The following is a 17971-nucleotide window of genomic DNA, read 5'->3' as shown; positions in this document are numbered from 1 at the left end:
ACCCCAGAACACTGCCACCCAGAGGCTGACCCACAAACTGACTCTTTGCTAAACACAAAATAAGGCAGTCTGGGATACAAATGCGGCTTGCTTTAAAATAAGGACTGTGGTTTACAACACAGAGGAACAGTGTATCGCAGGGAAACCCAACACTCTCCTGAATAACTGGCAGGTCTAAGGCGAGCCACACTGAAGAATAGAAGAACCGAAGGACCTTCACTACTGCAATTCTTTTTTTTTCTTTTTTCACCTTTTAACTAAGAAACCAATTTTTTTCTTCTTCTTTTTTTTTTTTCTTCTTTTTCCATCACCTCATTTTACCCTTTTAACTACTACCTTCTTATTTTTAACCAGTATTATTACTGCTACCATTTTACCATTTTTTAAAGTGCCATTTTATTTTCTCTTTATTTTATTTTGGGATTAGTGTTCTCCATTCTATTTTCATCGTCATATTATTGGTTGTTTCTAGTTTGCATTCATCTCCAGGGAGCTGTTGCTGGAATCTGTTGGGATTAATGGCGGTTCTATAGGAGTATTCTCCTCATATTAAAAGTCTCTTCCCCTCTTCCACTTCATTCTCTCTTTTCGCTCTTTTATTTTCTTTATTTTTCTTTTTTCTCCTTTTTTTTTTCTTGTCTTTTCTTTTCTCGCTTTTTTTCCCCCCTCCTTTTTCCCAATTTCATTTTTGCACTCCTTTTTTTGGTCCCTACTTTTCTTTTCTTTTTTCTCTTTTATCTTTTTCCCTTCCATCCTCCTTATCCCCTAATCCTCTTAATTCGGGTGGTCACCTTTATTTGGGGTTATTAATATCGTGAATATATTTGTGTATACTGCCGGGTACGTGGTGCCTTGTTGTGTTGTATTTTGTGCCTTTAAATCAACGCAGCAGATCGAAGCTACAGCAACCTCCAGAGCACCACACCCTCTGCTGAGGAACAGCAGCTGTATGTGAAGCCTCGCCCCACCAGCCAGAAGAGCCACCTCAGCTGTGAACAGCACACACCAGAGGAGCTGCTGCCAACTGAAGAGCAGCTGCTACCGCAACCACCCGAAGAGCAACCACAGACCAAGGAGTCACTGCCACCAAGGGAGCAACCACTGAATGACTCAACGTCTAGATATGTCAGTGAGATCAAACATGGGTAGACAAAGAAACCCCCAAAGGAAAGAGAAGGAGGACTCTCCAGAAAAGCAGCTAAGTAATACAGAGGCATGCAACATGACAGACAAAGAATTCAGAATAAGGGTCCTAGAGTGCATAAACCGGATGGAGGAAAAAATCGACATCCTCTGCAAGAAGCAAGAAGAAACAGATGAAAAAATCGATAACATATGGAAGAAGCTAGAAGAAACAGATGAAAAAATCAACAACTTAAGTAAGACCCAAGAAGAAATGAAGAGTGATATAGCTGCAATGAAAAACTCCATTGAAAGTATCAACAGTAGACTAGGAGAAGCGGAGGACCGAATTAGTGAATTAGAAGACAAGGAAGCAAAACACACCCAAAATGTACTGCAATTGGAGAGAAAAATTAAAAGACAGGAGGAGAGCCTAAGGGAGCTTTGGGACAACATGAAACGAAACAACATACGAATAATAGGGGTACCAGAACAACAGAAGGATGAACAAGGATTAGAAAACCTATTAGAAGAAATAATATCAGAAAACTTCCCTGAGGTGGGGAAGAAAAAAGTCACACAAGCCCAGAGAGTCCCAAACAAGGTGAACCCGAAAAGACCCACACCAAGACACATCATAATTACCATGGCAAATGTTCAGGACAAAGAGAGAATCTTACAGGCTGCAAGAGAGAGACGGAAAGTTACATACAAGGGATCTCCCATTAGATTGTCAAATGATTTCTCAACAGAAACACATCAGGCCAGAAAAGAATGGACAGAAATTTACAAAGTGATGCAAAGCAAAGGACTGAATCCAAGAATACTCTATCCAGAAAGGCTATCATTCAAACTTGAAGGGGAAATAAGAAGCTTCACAGACAAAAAAAGGCTAAGGGAGTTTATCACCACCAAGCCAGCAATGCAAGGAATGCTAAAGGGACTGGTATAAAAATAATAAAAAGCTCAGAAAGAAAGCAGCCACACACACAAAAAAAGAAATGGCTACAAATAAGTACCTTTCAATAATAACTTTAAACGTAAACGGACTAAATGCTCCAACCAAAAGACATCGAGTGGCTGAATGGATAAAAAAACATGACCCATACATCTGCTGTCTACAAGAAACCCACCTCATTAGAAGGGACTCACACAGACTGAAAGTGAAAAGATGGAAAAATATCTTTCAGGCAAATGGAAAGGAAAAGAAAGCTGGGGTAGCAATACTTATATCGGACAAAATAGACCTCAAAGTGAAGGCCATAACAAGAGATAAGGAAGGCCACTTCATAATACTAAAGGGATCAATTCAACAAGAAGATATAACCCTGGTAAACATATATGCACCCAATGCAGGAGCATCCAAATTCATAAAAAAACTCCTGGAAGATATCAAAGGAGAGATCAACAACAATACAATCATAGTAGGGGACTTTAATACACCACTGACAGCACTGGATAAGTCCTCTAGACAAACAATCAGCAAAGATACAGCAATACTAAATGACTCACTAGATCAGATGGACTTAATAGACATCTTCAGAGCACTTCACCCCAGTGCCACGGAATATACATTCTACTCAAGTGCTCATGACACATATTCAAAAATAGACCATATATTGGGTCACAAGCAAAGTATCCCCAAATTCAAGAAGATTGAAGTCATAAAAAGCATCTTCTCAGACCACGATGGCATAATATTAGAAATAAACTACAATAAAAACAACCCAAAATACTCAAACACCTGGAAGCTGAATAGCATGCTATTAAATATTGATTGGATTACCAATGAAATCAAAGAAGAAATTCAAAACATCCTGGAAACTAATGACAATGAAAACACAACAATCCAAAACCTATGGGACACAATGAAAGCAGTCCTGAGAGGGAAGTTTATAGCTCTACAGGCCTATCTCAAAAAACAAGAAAAAATGGTAGTAAATCAGCTAACTCTACAACTCAAAGAATTAGAAAGAGAGCAACAAGAAAACCCCAGAGTGAGCAGAAGGAAGGAGATAATAAAGATTAAAGCAGAAATAAATGACATAGAGACCAAAAAAACAATACAGAAAATCAATGAAACCAAGAGCTGGTTCTTTGAAAGGATAAACAAGATTGACAAACCTCTAGCCAGACTCACCAAGAAGCAAAGAGAGAGGACCCAAATAAACAAAATCAGAAACGATAGAGGCGAAATAACAACAGACCCCACAGAAATACAAATGATTGTTAAAAAATACTATGGTCAGCTCTACTCCAACAAACTAGACAACCTGGAGGAAATGGACAAATTCCTAGAAAAATACAACATTCCAAAACTCAATCAGGAAGAATCTAAAAATCTCAACAGGCCAATAACTATGGAAGAAATTGAAGCAGTCATCAAAAAGCTTCCATCAAACAAAAGCCCAGGACCAGACGGCTTCACAGGGGAGTTTTACCAAACATTCAAGGAAGAACTAAAACCTATCCTCCTCAGACTACTAAAGAAAATTCAAGAGGAAGGAACACTTCCAAGCTCATTCTATGAAGCCAGCATCACCCTAATACCAAAACCAGGTAAAGACAACACAATGAAAGAGAATTACAGGCCAATATCCCTCATGAACATAGATGCCAAAATCCTCAACAAAATCTTAGCAAATCGGATCCAGCAGTACATCAGAAAGATCATACACCATGACCAAGTAGGATTTATCCCAGGGATGCAAGGATGGTACAATATCCGCAAATCAATAAACGTGATACATCACATAAACAAATTGAAAGAAAAAAACCACATGGTCATATCAATTGATGCAGAAAAAGCATTTGACAAAATTCAACACCCATTTTTGATAAAAACTCTCAGCAAGGTGGGAGTAGATGGATCATACCTCAACATAATAAAAGCCATATATGACAGGCCCACAGCCAACATCATACTCAATGGACAAAAACTAATACCATTTCCCCTAAGAACAGGAACAAGACAGGGATGCCCCCTCTCACCACTCCTGTTCAACATAGTACTGGAAGTGTTAGCCATTGCAATTCGGCAAGAAGAAGAAATAAAAGGCATCCAAATTGGAAAAGAGGAAGTAAAACTGTCCTTATTTGCAGATGACATGATATTATACATACAAAACCCTAGAGACTCCATCAAAAAGCTACTAGACTTAATACATGAATTTGGCAATGTAGCAGGATACAAAATTAACCCCAAGAAATCTGAGGCATTTCTATACACCAATAGTGAACTTTCAGAAAGAGAGATTATAAAAACAATCCCGTTTACCATCGCACCAAAAAAATTAAGCTACCTAGGAATAAACTTAACTAAAGAGGTAAAAGACCTCTACTCAGAAAACTACAGGACGTTGAAAAAAGATATAGAGGAAGACATAAACAGATGGAAGAACATACCGTGTTCGTGGATTGGTAGAATCAACATCATTAAAATGTCCATACTACCCAAAGCAATCTATAAATTCAACGCACTTCCCATTAAAATACCAACGGCATACTTCATAGATCTAGAACGAACTCTCCAAAAATTCATCTGGAATAAAAAAAGACCCCGAATAGCTGCAGCAATCCTGAAAAAGAACAAAGTAGGTGGGATCTCAATACCAGATATCAAGTTGTATTACAAAGCCACTGTTCTCAAAACTGCCTGGTACTGGCACAAGAATAGGCATATAGATCAATGGAATAGAATAGAGAGCCCAGAAATCGGCCCGAACCAGTATGCTCAATTAATATTTGACAAAGGAGGCAAGAACATTCAATGGAGCCAAGATAGTCTCTTCAATAAATGGTGTTGGGAAAATTGGACAGATATATGCAAGAAAATGAAACTAGACCACCAACTTACACCATACACAAAAATAAACTCAAAATGGATAAAGGACTTAAATGTACGACAGGAAACCATAAAAATTCTAGAAGAATCCAAAGGCAACAAAATCTCAGACATATGCCGAAGCAATTTCTTCACTGATACAGCTCCTAGGGCACTTGAAACTAAAGAGAAAATGAACAAATGGGACTACATCAAAATAAAAAGCTTCTGCACAGCAAAAGAAACCATCAACAAGACAACGAGAAAACCCACTGTGTGGGAAAACATATTTGCCAATGTCATATCTGATAAGGGCCTAATCTCCAAAATTTATAGGGAACTCATACAACTTAACAAAAGGAAGATAAACAATCCAATCAAAAAATGGGCAAAGGACCTAAATAGACACCTTTCAAAAGAGGACATTCAGAAAGCCAAGAGACATATGAAAACATGATCAAAGTCACTAATCATCCGAGAGATGCAAATCAAAACAACAATGAGGTACCATCTCACACCTGTCAGAATGGCTATCATCAACAAATCAACAAACGACAAGTGCTGGAGAGGATGTGGAGAAAAAGGAACACTCGTGCACTGCTGGTGGGAATGCAGACTGGTGCAGCCACTATGGAAGACAGTATGGCATTTCCTTAAAAAACTGAAAATGGAACTCCCATTTGACCCTGTGATCCCACTTCTAGGAATATATCCCAAGAAACCAGAAACACCAATCAGAAAGGATATATGCACCCCTATGTTCATAGCAGCACAATTCACCATAGCTAAGATCTGGAAACAGCCTAAGTGCCCATCAGTAGATGAATGGATTAGAAAACTGTGGTACATCTACACGATGGAATACTATGCTTCTCTAAAAAGGAAGGAACTCTTACCATTTGCAACGTCATGGATGGAACTGGAGACCATTATGCTAAGTGAAATAAGCCAGTCAATGAAGGAAACATACCACATGATCTCACTCATTCATGGATAATAGAGACCATTATAAACTTTTGAACAATAATAGATACAGAGGCAGAGCTGCCTCAAACAGATTGTCAAACTGCAGCAGGAAGGCCGGGGAGGGTTGGGGGGCAGGAGGTAGGGGGTTAAGAGATCAACTAAAGGACTTGTATGCATGCATATAAGCATAACCAATGGACATAAGACACTGGGGCATAGGGGAGGCTGGGGGACTGTCTAGGGCGGGGTGATAAAATGGACACATATGTAATACCCTTTGTAATACTTTAAGCAATTTAAAAAAAAAAATAAAATAAAAAAAAAAAAAAGAAGCTGGGATCTGGAAGCTGCCTGGAGAGGGAGCACAGACTATGTTGTTCACCACCTTCCTCAACTGCCTCTTGATCGCTACAGAGCAGGTGAGTCAATACAACAGTGCTGAGTCTGGCCCTCACAGGCTGTAAGTCCTTGCCAACACCCGCAATTCTGGAGACTGGACCCTGACATCTGCAGGACCTTCCTTGACAATAGAAAACAGTCCCAAATAGCAGGGAGAGGGCCTCTGCCTCACCCCTGCCTTCGAAATCTCAGGCAAGTCATCTATTTGCCTGTCCTTAATTTTGCATCCAGAACTCTAGCTGGAAGGCAGTGCGGGGACTGTTCTCAGCTCTCCACTTTCTCCTGGACAAGAAGGCACATCGGAAGGGGGAGGAATGGATTTGAGCACCCAACTTCCATAACCAGCACAGCAACTTCTAGTGTAGGCTCCCGGACTCTGACCTACATTACGGACCTTTTCCCACTTATTCTATAAGGCCTTCTATGCAAACCCTAAAGAATAAAACAGCAACAACAAAGGGCATAAACCTTAAAGGGTATAATTCTAAAGATCTTAAAAGGCTGGAAAATACATTGTGTGAATAAGTCACTTTGCTCAGATCATTAGTATAGCATGAATCACACTCCCTAACGACTTGTTAGATACACTAGGACCCTTTGGATTTGGAACTACTGAAAGGCAGGAGCTGTATTTGATTTCTATTTGTATCTCCTATCCCCAGGCCTGCTTGGCCCAGAGAACACACACAGGTGTCTGCTGAATTGAGGTGTTTCACTCTGGACTTGGAGAGAAACAGCCAGATTTCATGAGTACTAATAGCTGCAATGTCGGGCGAGGTCCCCTTACAGAGGAGTGGGAAAAGGGGTGTTAGCCTTTCAGTGAAAACAGGGGTTGACCGGCTAAGAAAGGTCCCGGTGCTGTCCATTTCTCGATGGGAGGCTTAAGGAAATGGTACTTTCCTGCTATTAACCTTTTAGGACCACAAATCTCACCTAGGGTGAGATGACAAGCAGATGCCTGGTCAGTAAAAGAAGCCACAGGCAGACTCGGCGGGCCGATCTGAGCAGGTGGTTCTCGTCTCCCGTCGGGATTCTGGTTCTTAGCACCTCGGGGTGCTAACCTCGCCCACGGCAGCAACAAACAAGAGCAACCCGGCGGCGCAACCCGGCGGCGCCACAACAACACAGCAGGGAGCACAGCCGGAAACGCTGGGCGCAGCTGCAGGTCTCTGGCCCCGCAAGGCTGACTAGGTTCCCGCCGCAGACGCCGATTCTCCGGACCCTCCGTGTTCTGCGGGGGCACTCACCTCGCGTTTCCAGCGCTGGCACCGGGCTCTGCCCCGCGACTGGGAAAGGAGCCGAAGAGGTCTGCCAGGGAGCCCCGTGGCTGCGGCCCCGCCTTCTTTGCACGCGCAGGGCGGCCCCGCTGAGGGACCCTGGCGCCGGGCCAGCGCGTCCCTCCCCCCGGGAAGCTCCCAGGGAAGGTCGCGGGGGAGCGCAGCCCCGGGCTCCGCGTGATGCGGGGCAAGGCCAGGCCCTGGGCCGGGGCGCAGCGCGGGCCCTGCAGGAGCCCGGAGTGCAGGTCGTGCAGCCGTGGCTGGTTCATCGGTCCCTAAGCCTCTATATTCCGGACTTAAACGCCACCTTTCAGTTGTACTTTAGGAGTCTTCTGTGCGAGGGAAGATCAAGGTTCATTCTTCTGGTGACCCAGTAAGTGGGACAAAATCTTGTTCTTCCCCCTTGTGTCGCTTCTTTAGCACGTGCCCTTCTTGTTCTTGTTTTAGGTTTAACCTTTCCATCAGCAGTTTATTTTTTTTATTATTTATTAAATCTTTATTGTTCAGATTATTACATTTGTTCCTCTTTTTCCCCCCCATAACTCCCCTCCACCCAGTTCCCACCCCACCCTCCTCCCTCACGCCCCACCCACTGTCCTCATCATAGGTACACGATTTTTGTCCAGTCTCTTCCCGCATCCCCCACACCCCTCCCCCACCCCAAGAATAGTCAGTCCACTCCCTTTCTATGCCCCTGATTCTATTATAATCACCAGTTCATTCTGTTCATCAGATTATTCACTTGATTTTCAGATTCACTTGTTGATAGATGTGTATTTGTTGTTCAAAATTTGTATCTTTACCTTTTTCTTCTTCCTCCTCTTCTTAAAGAATACCTTTCAGCATTTCATATCATACTGGTTTGGTGGTGATGAACTCCTTTAGCTTTTTCTTATCTGTGAAGCTCTTTGTCTGGCCTTCAATTCTGAATGATAGCTTTGCTGGATAAAGTAATCTTGGTTGTAGGTTCTTGGCATTCATCACTTTGAATATTTCTTGCCACTCTCTTCTGTCCTACAAAGTTTCTGTTGAGAAATCAGCTGACAGTCGTATGGGTGCTCCCTTGTAGGTAACTGAGTTTCTTTCTCTTGCTGCTTTTAAAATTCTCTCTTTGTCTTTTGCTCTTGGCATTTTAATTATGATGTGTCTTGGTGTGGTCCTCTTTGGATTCCTTTTGTTTGGGGTTCTCTGCACTTCCTGGACTTGTAAGTCTATTTCTTTCACCAGGTGGGGGAAGTTTTCTGTCATTATTTCTTCAATTAGGTTTTCAATATCTTGCTCTCTCTCTTCTTCTGCCACCCCTATAATTCGGATGTTGGTGCGCTTGAAGCTGTCCCAGAGGCTCCTTACACTATCTTCGTATTTTTGGATTCTTTTTTCATTTTACTTTTCTGGTTGGGTGTTTTTTGCTTCTTCGTATTTCAAATCGTTGACTTGATTCTTGCAATCCTCTAGTCTGCTGTTGGGAGTCTGTATAATATTCTTTATTTCAGTCAGTGTATGCTTAATTTCTAGTTGGTTCTTTATCACAACATCGAGGGTCTCATTAGATTTCTTGTAGATCTCATTAAGTTTATTGGCAGTTTATAGAAAATTATTGAAAGACCTTAAGCCAAAGCCGGTTTGGCTCAGCGGATAGAGCGTCGGCCTGCGGACTGAAGGGTCCCAGGTTTGAGTCCGGTCAAGGGCATGTACCTGGGTTGCAGGCACTTCCCCAGTGGGGGATGTGCAGGAGGCAGCTGATCGATGTTTCTCTCTCATCGATGTTTCTAACTCTCTATCTCTCTCCCTTCCTCTCTGTAAAAAAAAAAAAAAAAAAAAGAAAGAAAGACCTTAAAAGTGTGGTTTTGAACTCTATATCCAGTAGTTTGCTTTCCTCCATTTCTGTCATTTGTGTCCTTTTTCTTTGTCTCCGCATTTTTTATGCTTCCCTGTGTTGATACAGTGGTTTTCTGTGCTAAGTGTCCTCTAGGGCCCAGTGGTTCAGCCTCCCCAATTACCTGAGGAGGACACTCTTGGTGCACCCCCTTGTGGTCTTTGTTGTAGTTAAGCCTTGATTGTTGTAGGTATCACTGGGAGGAATTGGCCTCCAGGCCAATTGGCTGTGAGAATCAGCTGTGTCTGCAGTGGGAGAACTTCTGTGCTGGAGACACACCTCTGGGGCAAGACTTGCTTCCATGGGGCTTTGGTGCTCACTGAGTCTGCCCCCTGAGTGTGTCCTTTATGTTTCCATGGAGCTGCAAACTGGATGGTCCCACTCTGACCTCTGGGCTTCCTGGCTCCTGGATCTCTAGGGAGGTGCTAATCTAGCCTTTGCCTGAGGCTATCCAGCAAAAGCCTCCCTGCAGGGCTTGGGCGGGGCGGGTCCCACGGGATCAACAGGGCGGGACTAGCAGTTATGGCTGCTCTCAGTCCTGCCCTCAGAGGCTTTGCTTCTCAGTGTCCCGGTAATCACTGCAAGCCCCTCCAAGAGAAAGCTGCTCTCGAGTTCCAACCAATGCCAGACAGTCCTGCTTCTCCCTTATGAGTCTGGGTCCCCAGAGACTCACTCGGAACTGGAGCTCAGAGCCTAAGACTCCCTCCCGATTGAAAACGACAACCGCACCCTCAGCCACCAGCCCGCTCCGTGTGCGCCTCTGTACCTTAGTATTTTACTTCCGCACTGCGCCTCCTCTGAGTCTCGGTATGCTTTTCTCTTTCCTTCTAGTTGTAGAATTTCCACTCAGCCAGCCTTCCTGTGGTTCCGGATGATGTTCGTTCCGTCTTTTAGTTGTATTTTTGAAGTGGTTGTTTGAGGCAGCAAACTCCGGTGTTTACCTATGCCGCCATATTGGTTTCTCCTAGAGGGCTTTGAGGGGAAATCAATCTCTGAGTTGGTTGAGGTGGCCCAGAAGGTTTTTAACAATCGGGAGGACCCAACGGCAGGTTTATACACCTGGATGGCAAAGGTCCTCCTGGCCATAAACGAGGAAAAAGGCCCAAGGGGCCAGAGAGACAATAAGGACAAAGGAAAGCCTTGCGGGAGAAAAGGAGTCTGACCCCGGCTTGGGAAAAATCAGTATGCATTTTGCAGAAAGGAAGGACATTCGAAAAAGAGAGTGCCCTGAACATGCCGGGGAACCGACTCCCGTGCTAGTGGAGGAGGTGGATTAGGGTTGTCAGGGCTCAGCTGGCCCCGTGAGCCCAGGATAACTCTGACAGTGAGGGGCCAAAAGGTGGACTTCCTTGTAGAACTCATAGCACTCACTCAGGCCCTCTAGTGGGGAAAGGAAAAAAAAAAAGAGTGAACATTTCAGCTTCCTGAAAACAGCTGCCTTGAACCCTGCCACACTCCTCCCTGACGAGGAGGCAGAGGCTTCTTTGCATGACTGCGAGAAGACACTGACTACCCTCACTTCCCTCCACGAGGACCTTGTGGACCAGCCCCTGCAGAATCCGGATGAAACCCTCTACATGGATGGGAGCAGCTTCGTAGAGGAAGATACCCGGTATGCGGGGGCAGCAGAAGTGACATGAGGAGGAGCCAGGGGAGATCTACAATCTTCCAGGATTAGAAAGAAGCCCTGGTGAGCGCCCTGGCACTCGCCCTGCCAGACCTATCCAGGGAATGCAGGGGTATATCTTCTCACACTGCCCTTACAGGAGGATATGGAAGCCACCTTAAAGAAGTCTCCTGACCTCAGGAGGAAAGGAAAAAAGCTCCTGAGATACTTAACCACCTGGCAGCCATATAGGGGCCAAGGAAGTGGCTAAAAGACCAGTAGGGCTCCTAGAAGTTCTAGTAGCCCTGCCAGCACGAAGGCTCCTAGAGAAGCCTACTCATCTGCCAGAGGAGCAGAGGCTAGCTGAGAAACTAAGGGCCCGGGAAGGAGAGGCTAGATAGCTAATTCTGCCAGATGGGAGGCCTATAGTGCCAAAAGCCCTGGGGCAGACCATCGCTTCCCAGACCCACCAGAGCACCCACCTGGGGGGAACGAAGCTATCAGAACTACTGGGAAGAGAATTTTACATCCCATGGCTCCAGAAAATATCCCAAGACTTGGCTAGAAGGTGCCAAGTGTGTGCCTGGGTGAACCAAGGGCCCCCTGTTGTGGCCGTGCCGGGGCAGCAATTCCGAGGTCAGAACCCTGGAGAACACTGGGAAGTGGACTTCACTGAGATACCAGGAGGACGAGGAGGATATAAGTACCTGCTGGTTTTCATTGATACCTTCTCTGGCTGGCCTGAGGCATACGCAACCAAGGCAGAGACAGCACAGGTAGTAGTTAGGAAACTCCTCACTGAAATTGTCCCCCGGTTTGGCCTGCCACTATACATGGGGTCCGACAATGGCCCAGCATTTATCGCCAAAGTTACACAATCCATAGTTAAAGCCCCGAGGGTTACTTGGAAATTGCATTGTGTTTATAGACCACAGAGTTCTGGACAGGTAGAGAGGATGAATCGGACCTTAAGGAAACATTAACTAAGTTAAAATTAGAGATTGGCGAAAACTGGGTAAGTCTCCTTCCTTTTGCTCTCCTCAGAGGTAGGTGCACCCCGTACATCCAAGGGCTAACTCCTTTTGAGATAATGTTTGGGCGACCGCCGCCATTGGTGCCCAGATTGGGGGAGGAGGAGGTCACCCGTCTCTCTACCTGTAATTTGCTTAAGTCTTTGCAGGCACTCCAGCAAGCTGCCACAATAGCCCAAAGGACTGTGAAAGAGGCTCGCCGAGAGACTGAACAGCAGAAGGAGGGGGCTCACTCTAGGGGACATCTCTGGCACGGGGCTGTGTGTAGCTTCGGCTAACTACACACTAAAAGACTCCCCTTATCAGGACAATTGTAACCAGACCCTAAGATTAAGATGAGAGCCGGGAGTGGGGGTCCTCTGGTACCTGGTAGCCCCAAATAGGACTTGGTGGGCATGTACCACAGGAATCACCCCGTGTGTTCTCTCTTTGACTATGCAAGTGGGGGGGAGCCCATCTCTATGTGTACTGACCCATATTTTACCCCAGGTATATTATTACTCTGGAGAAGGGGGGGCGGGAGCATCTCCTGATAGAGCCAAGGTGGGTCAAGAGGACCCCAATACTTGTTTCCCTCCTAGTAGGACTGGGTTTAGCAGGATCCACAGCTGTGGGAACAGCAGCCCTCATCAAGGGGGACCAGAACTACCAAGAGCTGGGCCGCCAGATCGATCACGATCTGAGCACCTTAGAGAAGTCCATAGGACAGCTGGAGGAATCACTAGGATCCCTAGCTGAGGTGGTACTACAAAATAGGAGGGGCCTAGATCTGCTATTTCTGAAGCAAGGAGGGCTCTGCCTCGCCCTAGGGGAGGCTTGCTGTTTCTACACTAATCACCCAGGAGTGATTAGAGAAAGTCTAAGCCAGCTAAGGAAACGACTAGCTGATAGGGAGCAGGCTCAAAAGGCCGCAGGAAACTGGTATGAAAATCTCTTCTCCTGGTCACCATGGCTGACAACCCTCCTGACAGTGGTGGCCAGACCCTTACTTCTAGTTATAGTGGGATTAATATTTGGGCCCTGTCTGCTGCGCTGCTTACTCAATTTTATCCAGGTCCGCATCCAGGCGGTCAAGCTTATGGTTCTACACACGCAATATTTGCAGCTAGTAGATACTAGCGATGAATCCAGAGTCTGATTCATCCTAAAGGACCAGTAGGGAATGTGATGGGCATGCACGCTTAGCGTCATATAGTGAAAGGGTATGTAACCTTTATGTAACCTATATGTAACCTTTAACTGACGTAAAGAAAATTTTGTAACTTGTTTGTACTCTATGTATCTTGATGTCAATCTGTACTTCGGGGACCCAGACACGCTCCAGCCAAGCGTTACACCTGTTTCTCAAAGAATGGGTTGTGGAAACACTCCAGCCAGGTGTGACCCTGTTTTCCTACTGAACTTTTACCCTGCCAGTTTATGCTTTGTAGTTCTTGCCAATAAAAAGCCTTGCGCTTGGGGGAGAAAGGGGTGAGAGGGATGCGGGAAGAGATCGGACAAAAATCGTGCACCTATGGGTGAGGACAGTGGGTGGGGAGTGAGGAAGGAAGGTGGGGTGGGAACTGGGTGGAGGGGAGTTATGGGGGGGAAAAAGAGAAACAAATGTAATAATCTGAACAATAAAGATTTAAAAAAGATGTACCACAGTTTTCTAATCCATTCATCTACTGATGGGTACTTAGGCTGTTTCCAGATCTTAGCTATGGTGCATTGTGCTGCTATGAACATATGGATGCATATATCCTTTCTGATTGGTGTTTCTGGTTTCTTGGGATATATTCCTAGAAGTGGGATCACAGGGTCAAATGGGAGTTCCATTTTTAGTTTTTTGAGGAAACTCCATACTGTCTTCCATAGTGGCTGCACCAGTCTGCATTCCCACCAGCAGTGCACGAGTGTTCCTTTTTCTCCACATCCTCTCCAGCACTTGTCGTTTGTTGATTTGTTGATGATAGCCATTCTGACAGGTGTGAGATGGTACCTCATTGTTGTTTTGATTTGCATCTCCCGGATGCTTAGTGACTTTGAGCATGTTTTCATATGTCTCTTGGCTTTCTGAATGTCCTCTTTTGAAAGGTGTTTATTTAGATCCTTTGCCCATTTTTTGATTGGATTGTTTATCTTCCTTTTGTTAAGTTGTATGAGTTCCCTATAAATTTTGGAGATTAGGCCCTTATCAGATATGACATTGGCAAATATGTTTTCCCACACACAGTGGGCTTTCTTGTTGTTTTGTTGATGGTTTCTTTAGAAACCTGTGGTCCATCTACACGAATACTATGCTGCTGTAAAAAAGAAGGAACTCTTTTTTTTTTTTTTTTTTTTTTAAATATATTTTATTGATTTTTTACAGAGAGGAAGGGAGAGAGATAGAGAGTTAGAAACATCGATGAGAGAGAAACATCGATCAGCTGCCTCCTGCACATCCCCCACTGGGGAAGTGCCCGCAACCCAGGTACATGCCCTTGACCGGAATCGAACCTGGGACCTTTCAGTCTGCAGGCCGACGCTCTATCCACTGAGCCAAACCGGCTTTGGCAAGAAGGAACTCTTACCATTTGCAATGGCATGAATGGAACTGGAGAGCATTATGCTAAGTGAAATAAGCTAGTCAATGAAGGAAAAATACCACATGTTCTCACTCATTCATGGATAATAAAGACCATTATAAACTTATGAACAAAAATAGATACAGAGGCAGAGCTGCCTCAAACAGACTGTCAAACTGCAGCGGGAAGGCCGGGGAGGGTAGGGGGGAAGAAGGGGGGCGGGGGGTAAGAGATCAACCGAAGGACTTATATGCATGCATATAAGCATAACCAATGGACATAAGACACTGAGGGGTAGGGGAGGCCAGGGGATTGTCAAGGGCGGGGGAAAAAAGGAGACATATGTAATTCCCTTTGTAATACTTTAAGCAATAAAATAAATAAATAAATAAACACACAAAAAAACCCCCACAAAAAAAGCCTTTCGGGACCCTTGGTCTGCACTACAAGCTGCGAGGCTCCCAGAGGGGGAGGGACGCGCTGTAGTCAGCTGGCCAGCTTAATAAAGGCTCTTAAATTTAAATTCTGAGTCGGTGGTCTATCTCGCTGAGTGAACCCATAACATTATGGGGCAACCCGTAAGAGATGACCACTAGAGCCAAAGGGTAGAATTTAGGAGCCTTTATTCAGCTGGCCAGCGTCTGCAGTGCCAGTACCCCACTGAAGCGAGGATGAAACTGCAGCCCCAACCAGATATAGAAGTAAACTTTTATTCACAAAATCCACAAAACAGTTGGCCAAACACACACAAAGTTCGTTGCTCCATTTCTCAACAAGGATATAGACTCTTCCCTTTGAAAGGTTAGGTTCCTGGAACCCGTCACCCCTGGCTATACCGTGACGTGCTCTTTTTGGCTGTAAAAAGTGTGAAGAGGAAGCTGTGACCTTTGCAGCAGAGCCAGAGACTGCGATGGCCTAATTTAACTGTAAGCTACTATTGTTCCTAAGCTCTGGGCGTTTATTAGTTTGGCTCAATAATTTACATTTAAAGGAGTTTAATCAGAACTATATTGCTAATCTGTTACATAAAAGAAATATAATCAGGCATTTATACTTAATGGATGCCATCACTTACAATTAAGTACTATTTTCTTAATGCTTAACTTCTTAGTCTAACTAAAAAATATTTATTAAAATAAACAATGATATTTGACATGGGCCTAAAATAATGTAGTTAACTAACTTGGCAGTATTGTCAGTGTGGGGAATATTTCTTAGATTAAGTATAGATTTTTTTTCACCAAATTCTAGGATAACAGACAAGAGGACATACATGAAATTTAGAAATAGTCTCTGGATAAATGAATATAAATGAATCATGTATCAGGAATACATAAAGAAGAAAATAAATTTTTCAAGAAAACATTTAAGTAAATTCACAGGTGATAATTCTATAAGATGATTAGAAAGAGCCTTTTCTTGTTCATTTAGCTACAGGGTTTTATTTTTATTTTTTGCTACTTCAAAAGAGCAAATGGTATGATGCACATATAGAGTAGATAATAAACAGTGATAGCCTTGCCTGCTGTAGTGGCAACATAGGAACTGCTGGACTGGCGGATGTCACAGGGTTCCACAGGTTCTCCCCCTCCCTCTCTCTCTGTCTCCATACGCTGTCCTTTGCCTAGTGTGAGGAGGGAAGAATGGAGCGGGTCCTGGACTGGTGTTTCCGGAGGAAAGGAAACCAGCTGTGGAGGAGGCAGGGGCTCCGGATCGGGGTCATTTGCCACCATGGGACCGGTGGGTGGAGGAGCATATGGGGGAGGCCTAACCCCAGGGAGTGCCTCCTCACCCGGAACTTGGAGAACAGGGGGAGTTTTGCCCTTCTGGGCCGAAGCCAAGAGGACTGTCTGCCTCTGTCCCAATTTCTTTTCCTCATTCTGGCAACTCTTTAACCACCTTGGTTTTTCAGTCAAAATATCAACCCACACTTGAATATAGGGAATTTGGTCGGGATGACCCGGCCGGCCGTAGACAACATGGTGAACCCGATAAGCAGTGGTTAAGTCATAAGTCCCTGTGTCCGGCCATCCCATCTGGAAAGTGGACCACTCCCGTTCACAGAATTTCTGCAAATCAAGAGCATTAACATTATAACCTTTAAATCTACCCTAGAACTTTAATTTAATACAGTAAATTTGCAACCTAGGTAAGAGCAACTGATAGACAGAAATCTTTATTAGCTAAGTGGGCTGATTCCCCTTTAATAGTGAGCAAAAGACTCTGAGAAAAATAATTCTTGCAGCTGCAAGAGACTTTTGCAGACTATTATAGGTCCAGCCCAAACGTTCAGTCAAGCGTATCAACAGAAAAGCAGAATAAATCAAAGTAGCTTTCACTTCACACAGACCAGTAATGAGCAGCCAAGGCAGACAAACACCCATAGTGTACACTCTCTTAGTAGACTAGCCCAGGCTGGAGCTGTATCCAGTCCCCCTTCTCTGTAGTAAATTGGCTAGTCCCACACAAACAAACTTTTTCCCGACCCCATGATGATTGGTGGTGAGAGACAGACAAGGGAGGGGGTGACCTGTTTTCACAGATCCTCATGAAGATGCCTGCCTGGCCGCGTCCCTTGGGAGCTTAGATTCGTCTTAGCTAAGGTGCACCCGTATAAACCCCGGGCCTGGTCACCTCCATGTGGGGGTGAGTCACTGTTATGCCATATGATGAATCGTGGAACCACAGGTTGGGGCCCACTCGGACTCTGTAACCGAAGTTGTGGAGCCACACAAAGGAGAGGAGAGGGCAGGCGCCCTCCCTCCACACTCACACACTTTCACCAGACATTCACTCAGAGTTTAAACAATCCACCCAATTCCTAACAATTTCCCAATTCCTGAGGGAGCTCTATAGCTTCCCGGGAGGTGATCAAGCTCCCCTTCTACTTACCCAGAGTGGGCCTGACTGGTAGGGGGTCGACGAAGATGACTGACCCTATCCCATTTTGACAAAGACAAAGACAACAAAGAACAAAGACAAAACAAACCAGACAAATGCAACCTAAGGTTTCCCGGAACCTGCAGCTCGCTCCTTGAAGTCCTGAAAAATTTTCAAAAAACATTGCAGCAGGGTGCACACAGAAGCAGACAACTTTTTGACAACAAACACAAGACAAACAAACACCAGACAGACAAACCCGGTGCAGCCTACAGCCGCACGAACCAGGGACCCCGGCCACCGTTGTGGCCGTGGGTCAGAACCAGGAGTACCGCTGCGTCCAGCCCTCCGTATAGGTCCTTCCGTGGGACGTCCCAATTCCAGTTTAATGACTGGTCTTCCTTACCTCTTTCGAGAGTCCAGGTGGCTCGGTTTCCGAATC

This window comes from Myotis nattereri, assembly GCF_964212035.1.
Source record: "Myotis nattereri genome assembly, chromosome: 1".
NCBI classification, from domain to species: Eukaryota; Metazoa; Chordata; class Mammalia; order Chiroptera; family Vespertilionidae; genus Myotis; species Myotis nattereri.
The sequence above is the reverse complement of the archived record's forward strand: the minus strand, read 5'-3'. Positions refer to the sequence as shown.